This window comes from Piliocolobus tephrosceles, chromosome 2, assembly GCF_002776525.5.
Source record: "Piliocolobus tephrosceles isolate RC106 chromosome 2, ASM277652v3, whole genome shotgun sequence".
Lineage (NCBI taxonomy): Eukaryota > Metazoa > Chordata > Mammalia > Primates > Cercopithecidae > Piliocolobus > Piliocolobus tephrosceles.
In genome coordinates, this window is record NC_045435.1 from 127,629,712 (window position 1) to 127,657,133 (window position 27,422).

Below are 27,422 nucleotides of genomic sequence, written 5' to 3' on the forward strand. Positions count from 1 at the left end.
CCGAAGAGAACAAGATTTACCTGGTGGAACCTGCGGAGCCTTCACCCCTCCCGACACGCCCATGCCCCGCCTATTGCCCTTCCACTTCTAGAAAAGCCGCTCCCAGCAGGCACACCGCGTGGGCTTCCTCAGTCCCCACTTTTGTGAGGACTGCATTAGGAACTCCGCCTGGGCGACTCTCTTGGCCTCCTTTGCCGGAGGCCAACAGACCTCACCTTACACACTTTTTTTCCTGGAGCTACATGACCAAAGAATAAATTTGCAGTTTTGATTTTAGCCTTGCCTACTCGCTGGTTCTTTTTTGATCACTCTGGTGGTTCTGAGAAAAACAAATCCGTTGGTGCTGAAACCCAGGAGGAGACCCCTCCTCTGGCCTCTAAGGGTTGAGGACCCGCCTCCTGTTCCCACACCACAGATGGACCAGGAACGGAGACCTGCTTCCCTTACTCTCATGGACTCTCTGTGGTAAGTGCCCTTGTCTCTTCTTTACCTACCTCGGCTAACAATCCTGCACAGGTCTGAGGCTTACTTTTGAGACACCAAGTGGCTCTGGAGAGCCACTCAGGATGGAGACATCCGCCGCCTGAAGGTAATCTCCACCTTGGCGCCAAGAGCCTCCAGTCTGTGTCTGGTGATTTCAAAGGACGCATTGAAGCCAGGCAGACATCTCCATTGTGTAAGTAAAGAGGAAACAAATGGGAAACCTCCACTCCAAATTTCCAAAGAGCACCCCCTTAGGGTGCCTCCTAGCCTATTTAAAAACCTTACAGTGGTTAATTTTCCTTTCCACTGTGGGATGGCCCCAATACAAACTAGATAATCAGTCTCAGTGGCCACCAGAGGGCACTTTAGACCCTAATGTTCAGATTGAACTCAGCAATTTCTGCCAGCGGCTAGGCAAGTGGTCCGAAATTAATTACATAGAAGGCTTTTGGGCATTACGCTCTCATCCTGGCTTGTGTAGCTGGTGTTCTTTGGTTCAGGTTATACAGGCCAAGGATGCCGGCTCACATCAACCCGAAAAAGAGGAGTCTTTATTTCTTTCTGTTCAGCTGGAAAGGAACCTAGGGTTTTCTTCTGTCTCCATACCCTCACCCCCACCCTACACTCCTCCTTCATTTTTCAATCAGGTCCTGACATTTGTAAAAAACTTCAACAGGTAGAGGATGGTCCTCAGGCACCAATACAAGACCTGGTTAAATTAGCCTTTAAGGTCTATAACTCCAGAGAGGAGATGGCTGAAGCACAGCGACAGGCTCGCCTCAAACCGAAGTTAGAGCTCCTAGCAGCAGCTTTACAGCCCAGTTGGAACCCCAGATCAGAGAGTACACACGCTGCAGACTCCAGGGTTACAAAAGGAGCCTGCTATAGGTGCGGCAAGGCAAGACACTATGCCAACAGGGGTCCACGGGGTCCTCTAACCCCAACACAGTCTTGCTATAAGTGCAAGGTGTCAGGACGTTGGGCCAGTGAATGTCCTAACCCTCGTTCACCAGAAATCCCCTGACCTATTTGCCAACAGGAAGGACACTGGAAGACTGATTGCCCCACCCTGGAAACAGGTGCCACATCACAATGTGACTCCCTTTCCCAGTATCCTGAGAGCTCCTTCCAGCTCGTATATCTGGACGACGACAACTGAAGGTGCCGAGACTCGGGGACCCCCATTACCCTTGCTGAGCCGTGGGTAACTCTCCTGGTAGCGGGTCAGACAATTAATTTTTTAATCGACAGCGGAGTGTCTATTCTATTATGTTGTCCTTCTCTGGACCTAGCCTTTCATCCAATCCACACTTTAATTGCTGCCTGGTCAACAACTACTTTGCACACTCGTTCCTCATTCCCAGCTAGAAAGGGCCCCCACCGAAAGCAATCAGTGGAAATCAGTTCAACTTTCCCCCACTCGCCTCACACTTACTAAATTTTCTTAACTATTTCATACTCCCCAGCCTTGCCAGGACCATCTTTCTGGGTTTTGTCTATATTCCAACAAATATTTCCATTCTTAATTCCTATTCTAATACTGTGTTTTATGTTATGTTTTGCCCCCATTTTGATCAAATTTCTCCATGCCAAGATACAAGAAATCACAAACGTCACCTACAACCAAATGCTTCTTCATCCGTACTTGCAAACACCAACATAGGCCTCGACCTTAATGACACCCCTTAACAGCAGGAAGTAGCCAGACAGATCACGGCACCCCTTTATCACTATTACCAATAAAAGGTTGGACTCTTCGGATGAATGGAGGCAAGATGGCGCATTTCCAGGTTATTCATCACCAACTCTTCCCACGTGTGTGAAAATGCAGCTGGCACCCGAGAAGGTGCAGACCAACCAGGCATGTGCCAGGTGATGTCAATCTGAAGAGACTAAGAATTACCTGGTGACACCTGCGGAGCCTTCCCCGCCCAACATGCCCATGCCCCACCTATTGTCCTTCCACTCCTAGAAAAGCCGCTCCAGGCAGACACACTGTGTGGTCTTATTCAGCCCCTACTCTTGTCGGGACTGCATTAGGAATTCTGCCTGGGCGACTCTCTTGGCCTCCTTTGCTGGAGGCCGATGTTCTTCACCTTACACACCTTTTTTCCTGGAGCTACATGACCAAAGAATAAATTTGAAGTTTTGCTTTTAGCCATGCCTACTCGCTGGTTCTTTTGTGCTCACTCTGGTGGTTCTTAGAAAAACAAATCAAGTAGTTTCCTAGAAAGGTTTCCATTTTTGTCTGAGACTAATTCCATTTTCACCATCGGCATCAACATGCTCCTGAATATTACCTGGTACCTGTTTCTCAAAAAGGGTTTCCCTGACACTGTATGAGAAGAGCGGCATAACACTGTGACTGAAAGGCACACGTCACAAAGCAGTTCCTCGGAATGCTTCTCTCCAGTTTCGGTCTCAACATACGTATTTTTTCACCATCAGCCTCAATGTGCTCCCGAATATCCCATCACATGCTAAACATATACAGTGCTAGAAAACTGTTCAATGAAAAAAGAGGCTTATCTGTGTGAGAGGAATTAAGATGACACAGAGCAGTTTCACAGAAAGCTTCCTTCTGGATATTACCTGAGGATATTTCTTTCTCCATATTCTAAGGATCGTTCCCAAATGTGCTTCCTCAGATTCCACAAAAACAGTGATTTCAAGCTGCTCAATCCAAAGAATGGTTTAACTCTAGAGACAAATATACACATCGCAAAGCAGTTGCGCAGAACGTTTCTCTGCAGGTTTCATCGAAAGACGTTTCCTCACTCACCACAAACCTCCGTGCCTCACTAAGTATCCCTTCACAGATTCTTCAAAGACAGAGTTTCAAAACATGACAAAATAGAGTAGGCATTAACTCTGTGAAGCGAATTCACATATCAGAGAGCAGATTCTTGGAAGGTTTCTTCCTCGATTTTATTTCAGTATACTTCACTATTCGCCATAATCCTCAATGGCTTCAGAAATATCACTTTTTCAGTTTCACGGGAAGAGAGTTCAAACACTGCCTTGGGAGAAAAGAGGTATAACTCCCTGAGTGGAATGCATACATCACAAACTAGTTTTTCAGAAAGCTTCTATCCAGTTTTTATCTGAAGATATCTCCTTTTTCGCCATAGGCCTGAATTGGCTCCCGAATGTGCATTTGTGGATCTGTCCATGATGGAGTTTCCAAGCTGCATAATATAATTAAAGTTTTTACTATGCGAGACGAAGAAATATATCTAACACTAAGCAGTTTCACAGAAGTCGTCTTTCCAGTTTTTGTCTGAGGATATTTCCTTTTTCACCATAGTCATCTGTATATTCCCAAATATCTCTTGGTAGCTTTTTCTCCAAAAGGGATTCTGGAATGCTTTAGAAGGAGAAAGGTATATTTCTTTTTTTTTATTATTATACTTACATTCTAGGGTACACGTGCACAACGTGCAGGTTTGTTACATATGTATACTTGTGCCACGTTGTTGTGCTGCACCCATCAACTCGACAGCACCCATCAATTTCTCATTTATATCAGTTATCATTCCCAATGCAATCCCTCCCCCACCCCGCTTTTCATGATAGCCCCCGATGTGTGATGTTCCCCTTCCTGACTCCAAGTGATCTCATTGTTCAGATCCCACCTCTGAGTGAGAACATGTGGTTTTTGTTTTTCTGTTCTTGTGATAGTTTGCTAAGAATGATGGTTTCCAGCTTCATCCATGTCCCTACAAAGGATGCAAATTCATCCTTTTTATGGCTGCATAATATTCCATGGCGTATATGTGCCACATTTTCCTAATCCAGTCTGTCACTGATGGACACTTGGGTTGATTCCTAGTCTGTGCTATTGTGAATAGTGCTGCAATAAACATACGTGTGCAGGTGTCTTTTTAGCAGCATGATTTAGAACAAATCTGGAGGCATCATGCTACCTGATTTCAAACTATACTACAAGGCTATAGTAACCAAAACGGCATGGTACTGGTATCAAAACAGAGATATAGACCAATGGAACAGAACACAGGCCTCAGGCATAATACCACACACCTACAGCCATCTGATCTTTGACAAACCTGAGAGAAACAAGAAATGGGAAAATGATTCCGTATTTAATAAACGGTGCTGTGAAAACTGGCTAGCCATAAGTAGAAAGCTGAAAATGGATTCTTTCCTTACTCTTTATACGAAAATTAATTCAAGATGGATCAGACACTTAAATGTTAGACCTATTACCATAAAAACCCTAGAAGAAAACCTCGGCAGTACCATTCAGGACATAGGAATGGGCAAGGACTTCATGTCTAAAACACCAGAAGAAAGGTATATTTCTGTGAGTGGAATGCACACGTCACAAAGCAGCTCCGCAGAAAGCTTCTCTCCAGTTTCTATAAGAAGACGTTTCCTTTCTCACAGTAAGCCTCAAAGCCCTCCAAAGTATCCCTTCGCAGACTAAGCAAATCAGTGTTATGATACAGCTCAATCAAAAGGGAAGCTTAACTCTGTGAGTGGAATTCACATGACACAGAGCAGGATCACAGAAAACTTCCTTCTGGTTCTCTCTCAGGTTATTTCTTTTTCAGGATATTCTAAAGAGCGTTTCCAAATGTCCTTTCTCAGATTACACAGAAACAGGGATTTCAAACTGCTCAATCCAAAGAATGATTTAACGCTATGAGATGAATACAAACATCACAAAATAGTTGCTCTGAAAGCATCTCTCCGATTTTCATTGGAAGACTTTTCCTTGCCTCAGACAGGGCTCCAGTCGCCCCTTACTATCCCATCGCAGAACCCTCAAAGACAGCCTTTCAAACTGGGCAATGTAGAGTAAGCTTTAACACTGTGAAAAGTATGGAACTGTCACAGAGCAGTTTTTTCGAGTGCTTCTCTCTGTTTTTTATTGGAGGACATTTGAGAATATTTCGTTTTTCACCATAGTCGTCACAATACTCCCGAATATCTCTTGGTAGCTTTTTCTCCAAAAGGGATTCCGGAACACTCTAGAAATAGAAAGGTATATATCTGTGAGTGGAAAGCACACATCACAAAGAAGCTCCTCAGAAAGCTTCTCTCCAGTTTCTGTCTTAAGACATTCCCTTTCTCACCGTAAGCCTCAAAGCCCTCCCGAGTATCCCTACACACACTAAACAAAAACAGTGTTATGATACACCTCAATGAAAAGAGAAGCATAACTGTGTGAGTGAAATTCACATGACACAGAGCAGTTTCACAGAAAGCTTCCTTCTGGTTTCTTTCTGAGGTTATTTCTTTTTCAGTGTATTCAAAAGAGCATTTCCAAATGACCTTTCTCAGATTCCACAGAAACAGTGAATTCAAACTGCTGAATCCAAAGAATGATTTAATGCTATGAGGTGATGACAAACATCATAAAGGAATTGCGCAGAAAACTTCTCTCCGATTTTCGATGGAAGACATTTCCTTGCCTCACACAGGCCTCCGGTCGCGACTTACTATCCCTTCACAGAACCCTCAAAGACTGACTTTCAAACTGAGAAATGTAGAGTACGCTTTAACCCTGTGAAAATAATGGACATGTCAGAGAGCAGTTTCTTCGAGTGCTTCTTTCTCTTTTTTATTGGATGACATTTCACTTTTTGCCATAATCTTCAATGTGCTCCGAATATCACTCTTTTGGTTTTACAACAACAATATTCAAACTGTGCCTTATGAGAAGAAAGTTATAAATCCCTGAGTGGAATGCACACATCACCAAACAGTTTCTCAGAAAGCGTCTCTCCAGTTTTTATCTGACTATATTTCCTCTTCCAGCATAGGTCCGTATGTGATCCCAAAAATCCGTTCAATGATCCATCCAAGAGGGAGTTTCGAAGCTGCATAATACCAAGAAAGCTTCATGTATGTGAGATGAAAAAATATAGCAAAAATCAGATTCACAGAAAGCTTCTTTCCAGTTTTTATCTGAAGATATTTCCGTTTTCACCCTAGTCCAATATGTCCTCCCGAAAGTCCCTTCATGGATCCGTCCATGACAGATTCCAAACAGCGTAATATAATTAAAGTTTTAACTATGTGAGTTGAATAAATATATCTAACACAAAGCAGTTTCACAGAAATCTTCTTTCCAGTTTTAGTCTGAGGATATTTCCTTTTTCACCATCGTCATCTCTATACTCCTGAATATCTCTTGGTAACTTTTTCTCCAAAAGGGATTGCAGAATCCTCTAGGAGAAGAAAGGTATATTTCTGTGAGTGGAATGCACACGTCAAAAAGCAGCTCCTCAGAAAGCTTCTCTCTAGTTTCTATCTGAAGTTGTTTCCTTTCTCACCTTAAGCCTCAAAGCACTCCTGAATATCACTTCACAGACTAAACAAAAACACTGTTATGATACAGCTCAATGAAAAGAGAAGCTTAACTGTGTGAGCAGAATTCACGTGACACAGAGCAGTTTCACAGAAAGCTTCCTTCTGGTATTTTTCTGAGGTTATTTCTTTTTCCAGATATTCTAAGGAACATTTCCAAATGTCCTTCCTCAGAGTCCACAGAAACAGTGATTTCAAACTGCTCAGTCCGAAGAGTGATTTAACTCTATGAGATGAATACAAACATCATAAAATTGTTGTGCAGAAAGCTTCTCTCCAATTTTTGATGGAAGACATTTCCTTGCTTAACACAGGACTCCGGTTGCCACTTAAAATCCATTCGGAGAAACCTCAAAGACCAACTTTCAAACTGGTAAATATAGAGTAAGCTTTAACCCTATCAAAAGACTGGACATGACAGAGAACAGTTTCTTCCAGTGCTTCTTTCTGTTGTTTTTTGGACGACATTTCACTTTTTGCGATAGTCCTCAATGTGCTCCAAATATCACTCTTTTGGTTTTACAAAAACAGCGGTTCAAACTGTGCCTTATGAGAACAAATTTATAAGTCCCTGAGTGGAATGCACACATCACCAAGCAGTTTCTCAGAAAGCTACTTTCCAGTTTTAATATGAAGATATTTCCTATTTCACCATAGGCCCAAATGTGATCCCAAATATCGCTTCACAAATGCATCCACGAAAATATTTCCAACTTGCATAATGTAAAGTAAGTTTCATCTATGTGAGATGAATAAACACAGCAAAAAGCAGATTCACAGAAAGTTTCTTTTCAGTTTTTATCTGAAGATATTTCCTTTTTCACCCTAATCCTGAATGTGCTCATGAAGGTTCCTTCGTGGATCCATGCATGACAGTTTCCAAGCTCCATAATGTAAAGAAAGCTTTATCTATGTGAGATGATTACACGTAATACTGAGTAGTTTCCTAGAGAGCTTCTTTCCAGTTTTTCTCTGAGGCTATTTCCCTTTTCACCTTTGGCATCAACATGCTCCCAAATATCACCTGGTACCTGTTTATTCATAAGGTTTACCCTGACGCTGTATCAGAGGAGAGGAATAAAACTGTGACTGGAATGCAAATGTCACAAAGGAGTTCCTCAGAAAGCTTCTCTCCAGTTTCGCTCTGAACATATTTCCTTTTTCACTGTTAGCCTCAACGTGCTCCCGAATATCCCATCACACGCCAAACATACCCACGACTAGAAAACTGCTCAATGAAAAGAGAGGCTTATCTGAGTGAGAGGAATTAAGATGACACAGAGTATTTTCACATAAAGCTTCCTTCTGGATTTTACCTGAGAATATTTCTTTCTCCATATTCCTAGGATTGTTCCCAAATGTCCTTCCTCTGATTCCACAAAAACTGTGATTTCAAGCTGCTCAATTCGAAGAATGCTTTAACTCTGTGAGACAAATACACACATCACAAAGCTGTTGCTCAGAACGTTTCTCTGCAAGTTTCATTGGAATGCGTTTTCTCGCTCACCAGAAGCCTCCGGGCATCACTAAATATCCCTTCACAGCTTCTTCAAAGACAGTTTTGAAACTGGGAAAAATAGGGTAACCATTAACTCTGTGAAGTGAATGCACATATCAGAGAGCAGATTCTTGGTACTCTTCTTCCTCGATTTCATTTCAGTATTTTTCACTATTTGCCATAGTCCTCAATGCGTTCTGACATATTGCTTTTTCGTTTTCACAGGAACAGTGTTCCAACACTGCCTTGTGAGAAAAGAGGTAAAACTTCCTGAGTGAAATGCATACATCACAAAGTAGTTGCTCAGAAAGCTTCTACACAGATCTATCTGAAGATATCTCCTCTGTCACTGTAGGCGTCAATGTGCTCCCGAATGTCCCTTCACGGATCTGTGCATGATGGAGTTTCCAAAATGCATAATATACTTAAAGTTTTAACTATGCGAGATGAATAAATATATCTAACACAAGGCAGTTTCACAGAAATCTTCTTTCCAGTTTTTGTCTGAGGATATTTCCTTTTTCACCATAGTCGTCACTATACTCCCGAATATCTCTTGGTAGCTTTTCCTCCAAAAGAAATTCCGGAATCCCCTAGGAAAAGAAAGGTATATTTCTGTGAGTGGAATGCACACGTCACAACGCAGCTCCTCAGAAAACTTCTCCCCAGTTTCAATCTGAGGACGTTTCCTTTCTCACCCTAAGCCTCAGAGCCCTCCAGAATATCCCTTAACAGACTAAACAAAAAGAATGTTATGATGCTGCTCAATGAAAAGAGAAGCTTAACTGTGTGAGCTGAATTCACGTGACACAGGGCCGTTTCACAGAAAGCTTCCTTCTGGTTTCTCTCTGAGGTTATTTTTTTTTTCCAGGATATTCTAAAGAGTGTTTCCAAATGTCCTTTCTCAGATTCCACAGAAGCAGTGATTTCAAACTGCTCAATCCAAAGAATGACTTAACTCTATGAGATGATGACAAACGTCCCAAAAGTGATGTGCAGAATGCTCCTCTCCGATTTATGATGGAAGACATTTTTTTTTGCCTCACAGAGGCCTCCGTTCGCCACTTATTATCCCTTCGCAGAGCCCTCTGAGACCGACTTTCTAACTGGGAAATGTAGAGTAAGATTTATCCCTGTGAAAAGAATGCACATGTCAGAGAGCAGTCTCTTCGAGTGCTTCTTTCCATTTTTTATTGGACGACATTTCACTTTTTGCCATAGTCTTCAATGTGCTCTGAATATCACTCTTTTGGTTTTATAGGAACAGTGTTCACACTGTGCCTTAAGAGAAGAAAGTTATAGCTCCCTGAGTGGAATGCGCACATCACCAAGCAGTTTCTCAGAAAGCTTCTCTCCAGTTTTTATCTGATTATATTTCCTATTTCACCATAAGCCCGAATGTGATCCCAAATATCCCTTTGCGGATCCATCCACGAGGGATTTTCCAAGCTGTGTAACATAAAGAAAGCTTCATCTATGTGAGATGAATGAACATAGAAAAAAGCAGATTCACAGAAAGCTTCTTTCCAGTTTTTATCTGACGATATTTCCTTTTTCACCATAGTGCCGGATGTGCTCACGAAGGTCCCTTCGTGGATCCGTCCATGACAGTTTCCAAGCTGCATTATGTAAAGAAAGCTTTATCTTTGTGAGATGATTACATATATCACAGGGAAGTTTCCTAGAAAGCTTCTTTCCAGGTTTTGTCTGAGGCTATTTCCCTTTTCACCATCGGCATCAACATGCTCCCGAATATCACTTGGTATACCTGTTTCTCCAAAAGGTCTTCCCTGATGCTGTATGAGAAAAGAGGTATAACACTGTGACTGAAATGCACACATCACAAAGCAGTTCCTCGGAAAACTTCTCTCCAGTTTCGGTCTAAACATATTTCTTTTTTATTGTTAGCCTCCAAGTGCTTCTGAATATCCCATCACACGCTAAACTTACACTGGGCTAGAAAAATGCTCAATGAAAAGAGAGGCTTATCTGAGTGAGAGGAAGTAAGACGACACAGAACAGTTTCACAGAAAGCTTCCTTCTGTATTTTACCTGAGGATATTTCCTTCTCCATATTCTATGGATCCTTCCCAAATATTCTTTCTCAGAGGCCACAAAAAGTGTGATTTCACACTGCTTAATCCAAAGAATGGTTTAACTCTAGGAGACGAATACACACATCACAAAGCTGTTGCTAAGGACGTTTCTCTGCAGGTTTCATCGGATGACATTTCCTCATTCACCACAAGCCTCCAGGCGTCACTAAATATCCCTTCACTGATTCTTCAAAGACAGAGTTTCGAAACTGTGCAATATAGAGTAATCATTAACTCTGTGAAGTGAATGCACCTATCGGAGAGCAGATTCTTGGAACGCTTCTTCCTCGATTTTATTTCAGTATATTTCACTATTCGCCATAGTCCTCAATGCTTTCCGAAATATCACTTTTTCAGTTTCAGAAGAACAGTGTTCAAACACTACCTTGTGAGAAAAGAGATATGACTCCCTGAGTGGAATGCATACATTACAAACTAGTTTCTCAGAAAGCTTCTATCCAGTTTTTATCTGAAGATATCTCCTCTTTCACCGTAAGCCTGAATGTGCTCCCGAATGTCCCTTCGTGGGTCTGTGCATGACGGAGTTTCCAAACTGCGTAATATAATTAAAGTTTACCTATGTGAGAGGAATAAATATATCTAACACAACGCAGTTTCACAAAAATATTCTTTACAGTTTTTGTCTGAGGATATTTCCTTTTACAACCATAGTCATCGCTATACTCCCAAATATCTCTTCGTAACTTTTTCTCCAAAAGAGAATCCGGAATCCTCTAGGAGAAGAAAGGTATATTTCTGTGATTGGAATGCACACACCACAAAGCAGCTCCTCAGAAGGCATCTCTCCAGTTTCTATCTGAAGACGATTACTTTCTCAACATAAGCCTCAAAGCCCTCCAGAATATCTCTTTGTAGACTGAACACAAACAGTGTTATGATGCATCTCAATGAAAAGAGAAGACTAACTCTGAGCAGAATTCACGTGACATAGGGTAGTTTCACAGAAAGCTTCCTCCTGGTTTCTCTCTATGGTTTTTTGTTTTTCAGGATATTCCAAACAGCATTTCCAAATGTCCTTTCTCAGATTCCACAGAAACAGTGATTTCAAACTGCTCATTCCAGAGGATGATTTAGCTCTATGAAACGAATACAAACATCACGAAAGGGTTGCGCAGAATGCTTCTCTCCAGTTTTCGATGAAAGACATCTTCTTTCCTCACACAGGCCTCAGGTTAACCCTTAGTATGCCTTCACATTACCCTCAAAGACCGACTTTCAAACTGGGAAATGTAGAGTAAGCTTTAACCCTGTGAAAAGAATGGACATGTCAGAGAGCAGTTTCTTCGATTTCTTCTTTCTGTTTTTTGTTGGACGACATTTCACTTTTTGCCATAGTCTTCAATGTCCTCAAAAACTCAGTCATTGGATTTTACAGGAAGAGTGTTCAAAGTGTGCCTTATAAGAAGAGAGTTATAACTCCCTGAGGGGAAAGCAGACATCACCAAGCAGTTTCTCAGAAAGCTTCTCGCCACCATTTATCTGAATATATTTCCTATTTCACCATAGGCCAGAATGTGATCTCAAACATCCATGAGGGAGTTTCCAAGCTGCGTAATGTAACGAAAGTTTCATCTATGTGAGATGGATAAACATAGTAAAAAGCAGATTCACTGAAAGCTTCTTTCCAGTTATAATTTGAAGATATTTCCTTTTTCACCAGAGTCCAGAATGTACTCCCGAAGGTCCCTTCGTGGATCCGTCCATGAGAGTTTCCAAGCTGCTTAATTTAAAGACAGCTTTATCTATGTGAGAAGAATACACATATCACAGAGTAGTTTCCTAGAAAGCTTCTTTCCAGTTTTTGTATGAGGCTATTTCCCTTTTCACCATCGCAATCAACATGCTCTTGAATATCACCGGGTACCTGTTTCTCGAAAAGGGTTTCCCTGACCCTGTATGAGAAGAGAGGTATAACATTGTGACTGGAATGAACACGGCACCAAGCATTTCTTCGGAAAGCTTCTCTCCAGTTTCGGTCTGAACATATTTCCTTTTTTACCATTAGCCTGAGAGTACTCCCGAATATCCCATCACACGCGAAACATACACAGGGCTAGGAAACTGCTCAAAGAATAGAGAGGCTTACCTGAGTGAGAGGAATTCAGATGAAACAGAGCAGTTTCACGGAAAGCTTCCTTCTGGATTTTACCTGAGGATATTGCTTTCTCCATATTCTAAGCATCGTTCCCAAATGTCCTTCCTCAGATTCCACAAAAACACTGATTTCAAGATGCTCAATCCAAAGAATGGTTAACTCTATGAGACGAATACACACATCGCAAAGCAGTTGCTCAGAACGTTTCTCTGCAGGTTTCATCGGAAGGCATTTCCTCACTCACCACAAGCCTCCGGGCGTCACTATATATTCATTCACAGATTCGTCAAAGATAGACTTTCGAAATTGGGCAACATAGAGTAAGTATTAACTGTGTGAATTGAATGCACGTATCAGAGAGCAGATTCTTGGAACGCTTCTTCCTGGATTTTATTTCAGTATATTTCACTATTCACCATAGTCCTCAAGACGTTCCAAAACATCACTTTTTTGGTTTCACAGGAAGAGTGTTCAAACGTTGCCTTGTGAGAGAAGAGGTATAACTCCATGAGGGGAATGCTTACACTACAAAGTAGTTTCTCAGAAAGCTTCTCTCCAGTTTTTATCTGATGATATCACCTCTTTCACCGTAGGCCTGAAGGTGCTCCCAACTGTCCCTTCATGGATCCGTGCATGACATCGTTTCCAAACTGTGTAATATAAGAAAAGTTTTAACTATGCAAGATGTACAAATGCATCTAACACATAGCAGTTTCACAGAAATCTTCTTTCCAGTTTTTGTCTCAGGATAATTCCTTTTTCACCTTAGCCTTCCGTATACTCCCGAATGTTTCTTGGTAGCTTTTTCTTCAAAAGGGATGATGGAATCTTCTAGGAGAAGAAAGGTATATTTCTGTGAGTGGAATGCACACGTCACAAAGCAGCTCCTCAGAAGCTTCTCTCCAGTTTCTATCTGAAGATGTTTCCTTTCTCACCATAAGCCTCAATCAGTGCCTGAATAGCCCTTCGCAGACTAAACAAAAACAATGTTATGATACTGCTCAGGGAAATGAGAAGCTTAATTGTGTGAGCAGAATTCACGTGACACAGGGTAGTTTCACAGAAAGTTTCTGTCTGGTTTCTCTCTGAGGTTATTTCTTTTTCAGGATATTCTAAAGATCGTTTCCAAATGTACTTTCTCAGAATCCACATAAACAGTGATTTCAAACTGCTCAATCCAAAGAATGATTTCACTCTATGAGATGAATGCAAACATCACAAAAGTGTTGCGCAGAAAGCTTCTCTCTAATTTTCGATGGAAGACGTTTCCTTGCCTCACACAGACCTCTGGTTGCTACTTAGTATTTCTTCGCAGAACCCTCAAAGACCAACTTACAAACTGGGAAATGTAGAGCAAACTTTACCCCTGTGAAAGAATGGACATGTCGGACAGCAGTATCTTCGAGTGCTTCTTTCTGTTTTTCGTTAGACAACAATTCACTTTTTGCCATAGTCTTCAATGTGCTCCGAATATCACTCTTTTGGTATTACGGGAACAGTGTTCAAACTGTGCCTTATGAGAAGAAACTTATACCACCCTGAGTGTAATGCACACATCACCAGGCAGTTTCTCAGAAAGCTTCTCTGCAGATTTTACCCGACTATATTTCCTATTTGACCATAGGCATGAATGTGATCCCAAATATTCCTTCACGAATCCATCCACAAGGGAGTTTCCAAGTGGTGTAATGTAAAGAAAGCGTCATTTATGTGAGAAGAATAAACATAGAAAAAAGCAGATTCACAGAAAGCTTCTTTCCAATTGTCATGTGAAGATATTTCCTTTTTCACCACAGTCCTGAGCGTGCTCCCAAAAGTCCCTTCGTTGATCCGTCCACGACAGTTTTCAAGCTGTGAAATGTAAGGAAACCTTTATCTCTGAGGTGATTACACATATCACCGAGTAGTTTCCTAGAAAGCTTCTTTCCAGGTTTTCTCTGAGGCTATTTCCCTTTTCATCATCAGCATCAACATGCTCACGAATGTCACCTGGTACCTGTTTCTCCAAAAGGGTTTCCCTGACGCTGTATGAGAAGAGAGGTATAACACTTTGAGTGGAATCCACACATCACAAAGCAGTTCCTCGGAAAGCTTCTCTCAATTTCGGTCTGAACATATTTCCTTTTTCACCGTAAGCCTCAAAGTGCTCCCGAATGTCCCATCACACGCTAAACATATACAGGGTTATAAAACTACTCAATGTAAGCAGAGGCTTAACTGAGCGAGAGGAATTAAGATGACACAGAGTAGTTTCAAAGAAAGCTTCCTTCTTGGTTTTACCTGAGGATATTTCTTTCTCCATGTTCTAAGGATCGTTCCCAAATGTCCTTCCTCTGATTCCACAAAAGCAGTGATTTCAATCTGCTGAATCCAAGAACAGTTTAAATCTATGAGACAAATACACACATCGCAAACCAGTTGCTCAGAAAGTTACTCTGCAGGTTTCATGACAAGATGTTTCCTTGCTCACCAGGAGCCTCCGGGCATCACTAAATATCCCTTCACAGACTCTTCAAAGACAGAATTTGGAAACTGGGCAACAGAGTAAGCATAAGTTCTGTGAAATGAATGCACATATCAGAGAGCAGATTATTGGAATGCTTCTTCCGAGCTTTTATTTCAGTGTATTTCACTATTAATACACACATCGCACAAGCCTCCAGGCGTCACTAACTATCCCTTCACAGATTCTTCAAAGACAGAATTTCGAAACTGGGCAACATAGTGTAAACATAAATTATATGAAGTGAATACACTTATGAGAGAGCAGATACATGGAACGCTTTTTTCTCGATTTTATTACAGTATATTTCACTATTTGCCATGTTCCTCAGTGTGCTCCGAAATATCATTTTTTTTCGGTTACACAGGAACAGTGTTTAAACACTGCTTTATGAGAAAAGAGGTATAACTCTCTGAGCGGAATGCATACATCACAAGCAGTTCCTAAAAAGGCTTCTCTACAGTTTTTATCTGAAGATACTTCCTCTTTCACCATAGGCCTGAAAGTGCTCCTGAATGTCCCTTTGTGGATTCGTGCATGACGGAGTTTCCAAGCTGCTTAATGTAAAAAACGTTTGAACTACGCTAGATGAATAGATGTATCAAACACGAAGCAGTTCCACAGAAATCTTCCCTGCAGTGTTGTCTGAGGATATTTCCTTTTTCACCATAGCCATCCCTGTTCTCCTGAATGTCTCTTGGTAGCTTTTTCTCCAAAAGGGATTCCGGAATCCTCTATGAGAAGAAAGGTATATTTCTGTGAGTGGAATGCACACGTCACAAAGCAGTTCCTCGGAAACCTTCTCTCCAGTTTTTGTCTGAACACATTTCCTTTTTCACTGTAAGCCTCAAACAGCTCCCGAGTGTCCAATCCCACGCTAAACATACACAGGGTTATAAAACTACTCAACCTAGGAGAGGCTTAACTAAGCGAGAGGAATTAAGATGACACAGAGTAGTTTCACAGAAAGCTTCCTTCTGGATTTTACCTGAGGTTATTTCTTTCTCCATGTTCTAAGGATCGTTCCCAAATGTCCTTCCTCAGATTCCACAAAAACTGTGATTTCAATCTGCTCAATCCAAAGACTGGTTTAAATCTATGAGACAAATACACACATTGCAAAGCAGTTGTTCAGAAAGTTAGTCTGCACGTTTCATCGGAAGATGTTTCCTTGCTCACCACAAGCCTCCTGTCATCACTAAATATCCCCACACAAATTCTTCAAAGACAGAATTTGGAAACTGGGCAACATAGAGTAAGCATAAATTCTGTGAAGTGAAAGCACATATCAGAGAGCAGATTCTTGGAACGCTTCTTCCTCAATTTTATTTCAGTATTTTTCACTATTCGCCATAGTCCTCAGTGTGCTCCAAAATATCCCTTTTTCGGTTTCACAGGAAGAGTGTTGAAACCCTGCCTTGTGAGAAAAGAACTATAACTCACTGAGTGGAATGCACACATCACAAGTAGTTTCTCAGAAAGCTTCTTTCCACTTTTTATCTGATGATATCTCCTCTTTCACCAAAAGCCTGAATTTGCTCCCAATGTTCCTTCGGGGATACATGCATGACAGAGTTTCCAAACTGCTCAATATAGGAAAGGATTTAACTATGCGAGATGAATAGATATATTTATCACTAAGCAGTTCCATTGAAATCTTCTTTCCAGTTTTTGTCGCAGGATATTTCCTTTTTCACCATAGCCATCCCTATACTCCGAATGTCTCTTGGTAGCTTTTTCTCCAAAAGAGATTCCGGAGTCCTCTAGGAGAAGAAAGGTATATTTCTCTGAGTGGAATGCACACATCATGAAGCAGCTCCTCAGAAAGCTTTTCTCCAATTTCTATCTGAAGACGTTTCCTTTCTCATTGTAAAGCTCAATTCGCTCCTAAATATTCCTTCGCAGTGTTATGATACTGCTCAATGAAAAGAGAAGCTTAACTGTGTGAGTGGAATTCACGTGACACAGAGCAGGTTCACAGAAAACTTCCTTCTGGTTCCTCTCTGAGGTTATTTCTTTTTCAGGGTATTCTAAAGAGCGTCTCCAAATGTCCTTCCTCAGATTCCACAGAAACAGTGATTTAAAACTGCTCAATCCACAGAATGATTTAACTCTTTGAGACAAACAAAGACATCACAAAAGAGTTGCGCAGAAAGCTTCTCTCCAATTTTCGATGGAAAACATTTCCTTGCTTGACACAGGCCTCCAGTTGCCACTTACTATCCCTTTGCAGAATCCTCAAAGACCAACATTCAAACTGGGAAATATCGAGTAAGCTTTAACCCTCTGACAAGAATGGACAGGTCAGAGAGCAGTTTCATTGGGTGCTTCTTTTTGTTTTTATTGGACGACGTTTCACTTTTTTCCATAGTCTTCAATGTGCTCTGAATATCCCTCTTTTGGTTTTAGAGGAACAGTGTTCAAACTGTTCCTTATGAGAAGAAAGTTATAACTCCCTGAATGGAATGCACCCATAACCAAGCAGTTTCTCAGAAAGCTTCTCTCCAGTTTTTATCTGACTATATTTTCTATTTCACCATAGGCCCAAAAGTGATCCCAAATATCCCTTCCCAGATCCATCCACGAGGGAGTTTCCAAGCTGTGTAATGTAAAGAAAGCTTCATCTATGTGAGATGAATAATCACAGCAAAAGGGAGAATCACAGAAATTTTCTTTCCCGTTTTTATCTGAAGATATTTTCTTTTTTACGATAGTCCTCAATGTGCTCCCTAAGGTCCTTTCGTGGATCCGTCCATGACAGTTTCCAAGCTGTGTAGTGTAGAGAAAGCTTTATCTATGTGGGATGATTACACATATCACAGAGTAGTTTCCTAGAAAGCTTCTTTCCAGTTTTTGTCTGAGGCTATATGTCTTTCTACCATCGGCATCAACATGCTCCCAAATATCGCTTGCTACCTGTATGTCCAAAAGTGTATCACCGATGCCACATGACAAGAGAAGTACAACACTGTGAGTTGAATGCACAAGTCACAAAGCAGTTCCTCGGAAAGCTTCACTTCTGTTAAGGTCTGAACATATTTCCTTTTTCACCGTAAGCCTCAAAGTGCTTCTGAATATTCCAAAACAAGCTAAACATACACAGGGTTAGAAAACTGCTGAATGAAAAGTGATGCTTAACTGAGTGAGAGGAATTCAGACGACACAGAGCAGTTTCACAAAAACCTTCCTTCTGGATTTTACCTCAGTATATTTCTTTTGCCATATTCGAAGGATCGTTACCAAATGTCTTTCCTTAGATTCCACAGAAACAGTGATTTCAAGCTGCTCAATCCAAGGAATGGTTTAACTCTATGAGACAAATACACACATCACCAAGCAGTTGCTTAGAAAGTTTATCTGCAGCTTTAATCGGAAGACGTTTCCTTGCTCATCACAAGCCTCCGGCCGTCACAAAGTATCCTTTCACAGATTCTTCAAAGACAGAGTTTTGAAACTGGGCATCAAAGAGTAAGCGTTAAGTAAGCATACTCATTAACACAGAGTAAGCATAACTCTGTGAAGTGAATGCACATATCAGAGAGCAGATTCTTGGAATGCTTCTTCCTCTATTTTATTTCAGTATATTTCACTATTCGCCATACTCCTCAATGTGCTCCGAAATATCAGTTTTTTGGTTTCACAAGAACAGTGTTCAAACGTGGCCTTGTGAGGAAAAGGTAAAACTCCCTGAGATGAATGCATACATCACAAACTAGTTTCTCAGGAAGATTCTATCCAGTTTTTGTCTGAAGATATCTAATCTTTCAACGTAGGACTGTATGTGCTCTACAAAGTCCCTTTGCAGATCTGCTCATGATGGAGTTTCCAAATTGCATAGTATAAGAAAAGTTTTAACTATGCGAGATAAATAAATATATCTAACACAAAGCAGTTTCATAGAAATCTTCTTTCCAGTTTTTGTCTATGGACATTTTATTTTCACCATAGCCATCCCTATACTCACGAAGAGCATTTCCAAATGTCCTTTCTCAGATTCCACAGAAAGAGAGATTTCAAACTGCTCAATCAAAAGAATGTTTTATCTCTATGAGATGAATACAAACATCACAAAAGAGTTGCGCAGAGAATTTCTCTCCGATTTTCATTGGAAGACATTTCCTTGCCTCACACAGGCCTCCGGTTGCCACTTACTATCCCTTCCTAGAACCCTCAAAGACCGACTGTGAAACTGGCAAATGTAGAGTAAGCTTTAAGCTGTGAAAAGAATGGACATGTCAGAGAACAGGTTCTTCGAGTGCTTCCTTCTTTTTTTTTATTGTACGACATTTCACTATTTGCCATAGTCTTCAATGTGTTCTGACTATCACACTTTTGGTTATACAGGAACAGTATTGAAACTATGCCTTATGAGAAGAAAGTTATAACTCCCTCACTGGAATGCGAACATCACCAAGCAATTTCTCAGAAAGCTTCTCTCCAGTTTTTATCTGACTATATTTCCTCTTTCACCATAGGCCCGAATGTGATCCCAAATATCCCTTCGCGGATCCATCCACGAGGGAGTTCCCAAGTTGCGTAACGTAAAGTAAGCTTCATCGGTGTGAGATGAATAAAAGTATCAAAAGCATATTCACAGAAATCTTCTTTCCAGTTTTTATCTGAAGATATTTCCTTTTTAACCATAGTCCAGAATGTGCTCCCGAAGGTCCCTTCCTCGATCCCTCCATGACAGTTTTTAAGCTGCGTAATGTAAAGAAAGCTTTATCTATGTGAGGTGATTACACATATCACAGAGTATTTTCCAGAAAGCTTCATTCCTGTTTATGTCTGAGGTTACTTCCCTTTTCACCATCGGCATCAACATGCTACCGAATATAACTTGGTACCTGTTTCTCCAAAAGTGTTTCCCTGACGCTGTATGAGAAGAGAGGTATAACACTGTGACTGAAATGCACACGTCACAACGCAGTTCCTCGGAAAGCTTCTCTCCAGTTTCAGTCTGAACATATTTCCATTTGTACCGTTATCCTCAAAGTGCTCCCCAATATCCCATCACACGCTAAACATACACAGGGCTAGAAAACTGCTCGATGAAATAGAGGTTTATCTGAGTGAGAGAAATTAAGACGACAAAAAGCAGTTTCACAGAAAGCTTCCTTCTGGATTTTACCTGAGGATATTTATTTCTCCATATACTAAGGATTTACTTCCTCAGATTCCACAAAAACAGTGATTTCAATCTGCTCAATCCAAAGAATTGTTAAACTCTTTGAGACGCATACACACATTGCAAAGCAATTGCGCATAACGTTTCTCTGCAGGTTTCATTGGAAGGCGTTTCCTTGGTCACCACAAGCCTCCAGGCATCACTAAATATCCCTTCTCAGATTCTTTAAACACAGAGTTTCGAAAATGGGCAACATAGAGTAAGCATTAACTCTGTGAAGTGAATGCACATATCTGAGAGCAGATTGTTGGAACTTCTTCCTCGATTTTCTTTCAGTATATTTCACTATTCGCCATAGACCTCAATGCGTTCTGAAATATCACTTTTTCGTTTTCACAGGAACAGTGTTCAAACACTGCCTTGTGAGAAAGGAGGTATAACTCCCTGAGTGGAAAGCATACATCAAAAACTAGTTTCTCAGAAAGCTTCTATCCAGTTTTTATCTGAAGATATCTCCTATTTCACCGTATGTCTGAATGTGCTCCCGAACGTCCCTTCGGGGATCTGTGCATGACTGATCTTCAAAATTGCGTAATATAATTAAAGTTTAAACTATGTGAGATGAATAAATATATCTAAAACAAAGCAGTTTTATAGAAATCTTCTTTCCAGGTTTTGTCTGAGGATATTTCTTTTTCACCATAGCCTTTCCTATACTCCTGAATATCTGTTTTGCAGCTTTTTCTCCAGAAGAGATTCCAGAATCCTCTAGGAGAGGAAAGGTATATTTATGTGAGTGCAATGCACACATTACAAAGCAGCTCCTCAGAAAGCTTCTCTGCAGTTTCTATCTGAAGATGTTTCTTTTCTCACCATATGCCTCAAAGCCCTCCAGAATATTCCTTCACAGACAAAACCATAACAGCGTTATGATACACCTCAATGAAAAGGGAAGCTTAACTGTGTGAGCAGAATTCACGTGACACAGGGCAGTTTCACAGAAAGCTTCCTTCTGGTTTCTCTCTGAGGTTATTTCTTTTTCAGGATATTCTAAAGAGCGTTTCCAAATGTCCTTTCTCAGATTCCACAGAAGCAGTGATTTCAAACTGCTAAATCCAAAGAATTTTTTAATTCTGTGAGATGAATACAAAAATCACAAAAGAGTTGTGCAGAAAGCTTCTCTCCGATTCTTGATGGAAGACATTTCCTTGCCTCACACAGGCCTCCAGTTGCCACTTAGTATCCTTTTGCAGAAACCGCAAAGACTGACTTTCCAACTGGGAAATGCAGAGTAATCTTTAACCCTGTGAAAAGAATGGACTTGTCAAAGAGCAATTTCTTCAAGTTCTTCTTTCTGTTTTTTATTGGAAGAAATTTCACTTTCTGCCACAGTCTTCAATGAGCTCCGAATATCATTCATTGAGTTTCACAGGAACAGTGTTCAAACTGTGCATTATGAGAAGAAAGTTATAACTCCCTGAGTGGAATGCACACATCAACAAGCAGTTTCTCAGAAAGATTCTCTCCAGTTTCTATCTGACGATATTTCCTCTTTCACCATAGTGCTAAATGTGATCCCAAATAACCCTTCACGGATCCATCTATGAGGGAGTTTCCAAGCTGCGTAATGTAAAGAAAGCTTCATCTATGTGAGATGAATAAACATAGAATAAAGCAGATTCAGAGAAAGCTTATTTCCAGTTTTTATCTGAAGATATTTCCTTTTTCAACATAGTCCAGAATGTGCTCCCGAAAGTCCCTTCGTGGATCCTTCCATGACAGTTTCCAATCTGCGTAATGTAAAGAAATCTTTATCTATGTGAGATGATTACACGTATCACAGAGTAGTTTCCTAGAAAGCTTCTTTCCAGTTTTTGTGTGAGGCTATTTTCCTTTTCACCATCGGCATCAACATGCTCTCGAATATCACTTGGTACCTGGTTCTCCAAAAGGCTTTCCCCAGCTCTGTAAGAGAAGAGAAGTATAACACTGTAACTGGAATGCACACGTCACAAAGCACTTTCTCCAAAAGCTTCTCTCCAGTTTCTGTCTGAACATATTCCATTTTTCACCATTAGTCTCAAAGTGCTCCTGGATGTCCCATCACATGCTAAACATGCAAAGGGCTAGAAAACTGCTCAAGGAAAAGGGAGGCTTTTCTGAGTGAGAGGAATTAAGATGACACAGAGTAGTTTCACAGAAAGCTTCTTTCTGGATTTTACCTGAGGGTATTTCTTTCCCCAAATTCTAAGGATCATTGCCAAAAGTCCTTCCTCAGATTTCACAAAAACAGTGATTTCAAGCTGCTCAATCCAAAGAATGGTTTAACTCCAGGAGATGAATACACATATCGCAAAGCAGTTGTTTAGAACGTTTCTCTGCAGGTTTCATCGGAAGACGTTTCCTCGCTCACCACAAGCCTCCGGGAATCAATAAATATCCCTTCACAGATACATCACAGAGAGAATGTCAAAACTGGGCAACATAGGGTAAGCATTAACTCTGGGAAGTGAATGCACGTATCAGAGAGCAGATTCTTGGAACGTTTCTTCATCAATTTTATTTCAGTATATTTCACTATTCGCCATAGTCCTCAATGCATTCCGAAATATCACATTTTCAAATTCACAGGAACTGTGTTCAAACCGGCCTTGTGAGAAAAGAGGTATAACTCCTTGAGTGGAATGCAAATATCACAAAGCAGTTTCTCAGAATGCTCCTATCCAGTTTTTCTATGAATATATCTCCTCTTTCACCGTAGGCCTGAATGTGCTCCCGAATGTCCCTTTGTGGATGTTTACTTGACGGAATTTCCAAACTGCATAATAAAATTAAAGTTTTAACAATATAAGATAAATAAATATATCTAACACAAAGCATTTTCACAGAAATCTTCTTTCCAGTTTTTTGTCTGAGGATATTTCCTTTTTCACCATAGCCAATCCTATACTCCCAAATATCTGTTTTGTAGCTTTTACTCCAAAAAAGATTCGAGAATCCTCTAGGAGAAGAAAGGTATATTTCTGTGAGTTGAATGCACACGTCACAAAGCAGCTCCTCAGAAACCGTCTATCCAGGTTCTATCTGAAGATGTTTCCTTTCTCACGGTAAGCCTCAAAGCCCTCCAGAATATCCCTTTGCAGACTAAACAAAAATAGTGTTATGCTACAGCTCAATGAAAAGAGAAGCTTAACTGTTTGAGTGGAATTCACGTGACACAGAACAGGTTAACAGAAAGATTCCTTCTGGTTTCTATTTGACGTTATTTCTTTTCAGTATATTCTATTCTAAGCAGTGTTTCCAAATGTACTTTCTTGGATTCCACAGAAACAGTGATTTCAAACGGCTCAATCCAAAGAATGATTTAACTCTATGAGATGAACACAAACATCACAAAAGCATTGCGCAGAGAAACGTTCTGAGCAACAGCTTTGTGATGTGTGTAGTCGTCTCCTAGAGGTAAACCATTCTTTGGATTGAGCAGGTTGAAATCACTGTTTTTGGGAATCTGAGGAAGGACATGTGGGAATGATCCTTAGAATATGGAGAAAGAAATATCCTCAGGTAAAATCCAGAAAGAAGCTTTCTGTGAAACTACTCTGTGTCATCTTATTCCTCTCACTCAGTTAAGTTTCTCTTTTAATTGAGCAGTTTTCTAACCCTGTGTATGTTTAGCGTGAGATGGGATATTCAGGATCACTTTGAGGCTAACAGTGAAAAAGGCAATGTGTTCAGACCGAAACTGAAAAGAAGCTTTCCGAGGAACTGCTTTGTGACGTGTGTATTCCAGTCACCATGTTATACCTCTCTTCTCATACAGCGTCGGGGAAACCCATTTGGAGAAAGAGGTACGAAGTGATATTTGGGAGCATGTTGATGCCGATGGTGAAAAGGGAAATAACCTCTGACAAAAACTGGAAAGAAAGTGTGTAGGAAACTACTCTGTAATATCTGTAATCATCTCACATAGATAAAGCTTTCTTTACATTACGCAGCTTGGAACCTGTCATGGACGGATCCATGAAGCGACCTTCAGGAGCACATTCTGGACTATGGTGAGAAAGGAACTATCTTCAGATAAAAACTGAAAAGAAGCTTTCTGTGAATCTGCTTTTTGTTCTGTTTATTCATCTCACATAGTTGAAGATATCTTTAAATTACGCAGCTTGGAAACTCCGTTGTGGTTGGATCAGCGAAGGGATATTTCGGATCACATTTGGGCTTATGGTGAAATAGCAAATCTAGTCAGATAAAAACTGGAGAGAAGATTTCTGAGAAAATGCTTGGTGATCTGAGCATTCCACTCAGGGAGTTATAACTTTCTTCTCATCAGTCACAGTTTGAACACTGTTCCTGTAAAACCAAAAGAGTGACATTCAGAGCACATTGAAGACTATGATAAGAAGTGAAATGTCATCCAATAAAAAACAGAAAGAAGCACATGAAGAAACTGTTCTCTCACAAATCCATTATTTTCACAGTGTTATATCTTACTCTATATTTCCCGGTTTGGAAGTCAATCTATGAGGTTCTGTGAAGGGTTAGTAACTGGTGACCGGAGGCCTGTGTGAGGCAAGAAAACATCTTCTATCGAAAATCGGAGAGAAACTTTCTGCGCAACTCTTTTGTAATGTTTGTATTCATCTCATAGCGTTAAATCATTCTTTGGATTGAGAAGTTTGAAATCACTGTTTCTGTGGAATCTGAGAAAGGACATTTGGAAACACTCTTTAGAATACCCTGAAAAAGAAATAACCTCAGAGAGAATACAGAAGGAAGCTTTCTGTGAAACTGCTCTGTGTCACGTGAATTCTGCTCACACAGTTAAGCTTCTCTTTTCATTGAGCTGTATCATAACACTGTTTTTGCTTAGTCTTGGAAGGGATACTCTGGAGGGCTTTGAGGCTTATGGTGAGAAAGGAAACGCCTTCACACAGAAACTGGAGAGAAGCTTTCTGAGGAGCTGCTTGGTGGCGTGTGCATTCCACTCACAGAAATATACCTTTCTTCTCCTAGAGGATTCCGGAATCCCTTTTGGAGAAACAGCTACTGAGAGATATTCGGGAGTATAGCAATGACTATGGTCAAAAAGGAATCATCCTTAGGCAAAAACCGGAAAGTAGATTTCTGTGAAGCTGCTTTGTTTTAGACATATTTCTTCATCTCGTATAGTTAAACCTTTAATTATATTACGTAGTTTGGAAACTCTGTCATGCACAGAACCGCAAAGGGACATTCGGCAGCACATTCAGGCCTATGTTGAAAGAGGAGATATCTTCAGATAAAAACTGGATAGAAGCTTTCTGAGAAACTACTTTGCGATGTATGCATTACACTCAGGGAGTTATACCTCTTATCTCACAAGGCAGTGTTTGAACACTGTTCCTGTGAAACCAAAAATGTGATAATTCAAAACGACTTGAGGACTATGGCAAGTAGTGAAATATACTGAAATAAAATCGAGGAAGAAGCGTTCCAAGAATCTGCTCTCTGATATGTGCAATGACTTCACACAGTTAATGCTTACTCTATGTTGCCCCGTTTCGAAACTCTGTCTTTGAAGAATCTGTGAAGGGATATTTAGTGACACCCAGAGGTTCACGGAAAGTGAGGAAATGTCTTCCGATGAAACCTGCAGTGAAACGTTCTGAGCAACTGCTTTGCGATGTGTGTATTCGTCTCATAGAGTTAAATCTTTCCTTCGATTGAACAGCTTGAAATCACTGTTTTTGTGGAATCTGAAGAAGGATATTTGGGAAGGATCCTTAGAATATGGACAAAGAAATATTCTCAGGTAAAAATCAGAAGGAAGCTTTCTGTGAAACTGCTCTGTGTCGTCTTAATTCCTCTCACACAGATAAGCCTCTCTTTTCTTTGAGCAGTTTTCTAGCCCTGTGTATGTTTAGCATGTGATGGGATTTTCGGGAGCACTTTGAGGCTAACGGTGAAAAAGGAAATATGTTCAGACCGAAAGTGGAGAGAAGCTTTCCGAGAAACTGCTTTGTGATGTGTGCATTCCAGTCACAGTGTTATACCTCTCTTCTCATACAGCATCAGAGAAACCCTTTTGGAGAAACAGGTACCAAGTGAGAATCAGGAGCATGTTGATGCCGATGGTGAAAAGGGAAATAGCCTGAGACAAAAAATGGCAAGAAGCTTTCCAGGAAACTGCTCTGTGATGTGCAAAATCATCTCACATAGATAAAGCTTTCTTTGCATTACACAGCTTGGAAACTGTCATGGACGTATCCACAGAAGGACCTTCGAGAGCACATTGAAGACTATAGTGAAAATGGAAATATCTTCAGAGAAAAAATGGAAAGAAGCTTTCTGAAAATCTGCTTTTTGCTGTGTTTAATCATCTCACATACCTGAAGCTTTCTTTACATTGCACGGCTTCGAAACTCCCTCGTGGAAGTGTCCGTGATGGGATATTTTGGTTCACATACGGGCTTACAGTGAAATAAGAAATATAGTCAGATAAAAACTGGAGAGAAGTTTTCTGAGAAACTGCTTGGTGATTTGTGCATTCCACTCAGGCAGCTATAACTTTCTTTTCATAAGGCACAGTTTGAATTCTAGTCCTGTAAAACCAAAAGAGTGATATTCGGAGCACATTGAAGACTACAACAAAAAGCCAAATGTCGCCCAATAAAAAACAGAAAGAAGCACTCAAAAAAGCTGCTCTCTGACATGTCCATTCTTTTCACAGGGTTAAAGCTTCCTCTACATTCCCCAGGTTGAAAGTCGGTCTTTGAGGTTCCTACAAAGGAACAGTAAGTGGCAACCGGAATCCTGTGTCGAGCAAGGAAATGTGTTCCTTCGAAAATTGGAGAGAATCTTTCCGTGCAACTCTTTTGTGATGTTTGTATTCATCTCATAGCGTTATATGATTCATTGGATTGAGCAGTTTGAAGTCACTGTTTCTGTGGAATCTGAGAAAGGATATCTGGAAACGCTCTTTAGAATATCCCAAAAAAGAAGTAACCTCAGAGAAAACCTGAAGGAACCTTTCTGTGAAACTCCTCTGTGTCACGTGAATTCTGCTCATACAGTTAACCTTCCCTTTTCATAGAGCAGTATCATAACACTGTTTTTGTTTAGACTGTAAACGGTTATTCTGGAACCCTTTGAGGCTCATGGTGAGAAAGGAAACGTCTTTAAATAGAAACTGGAGAGAAGCTCTCTGAGGAACTGCTTTGTGACATGTGCGTTCCACTCACAGAAATATACCGTTCTTCTCATACAGGATTCTGGAATCC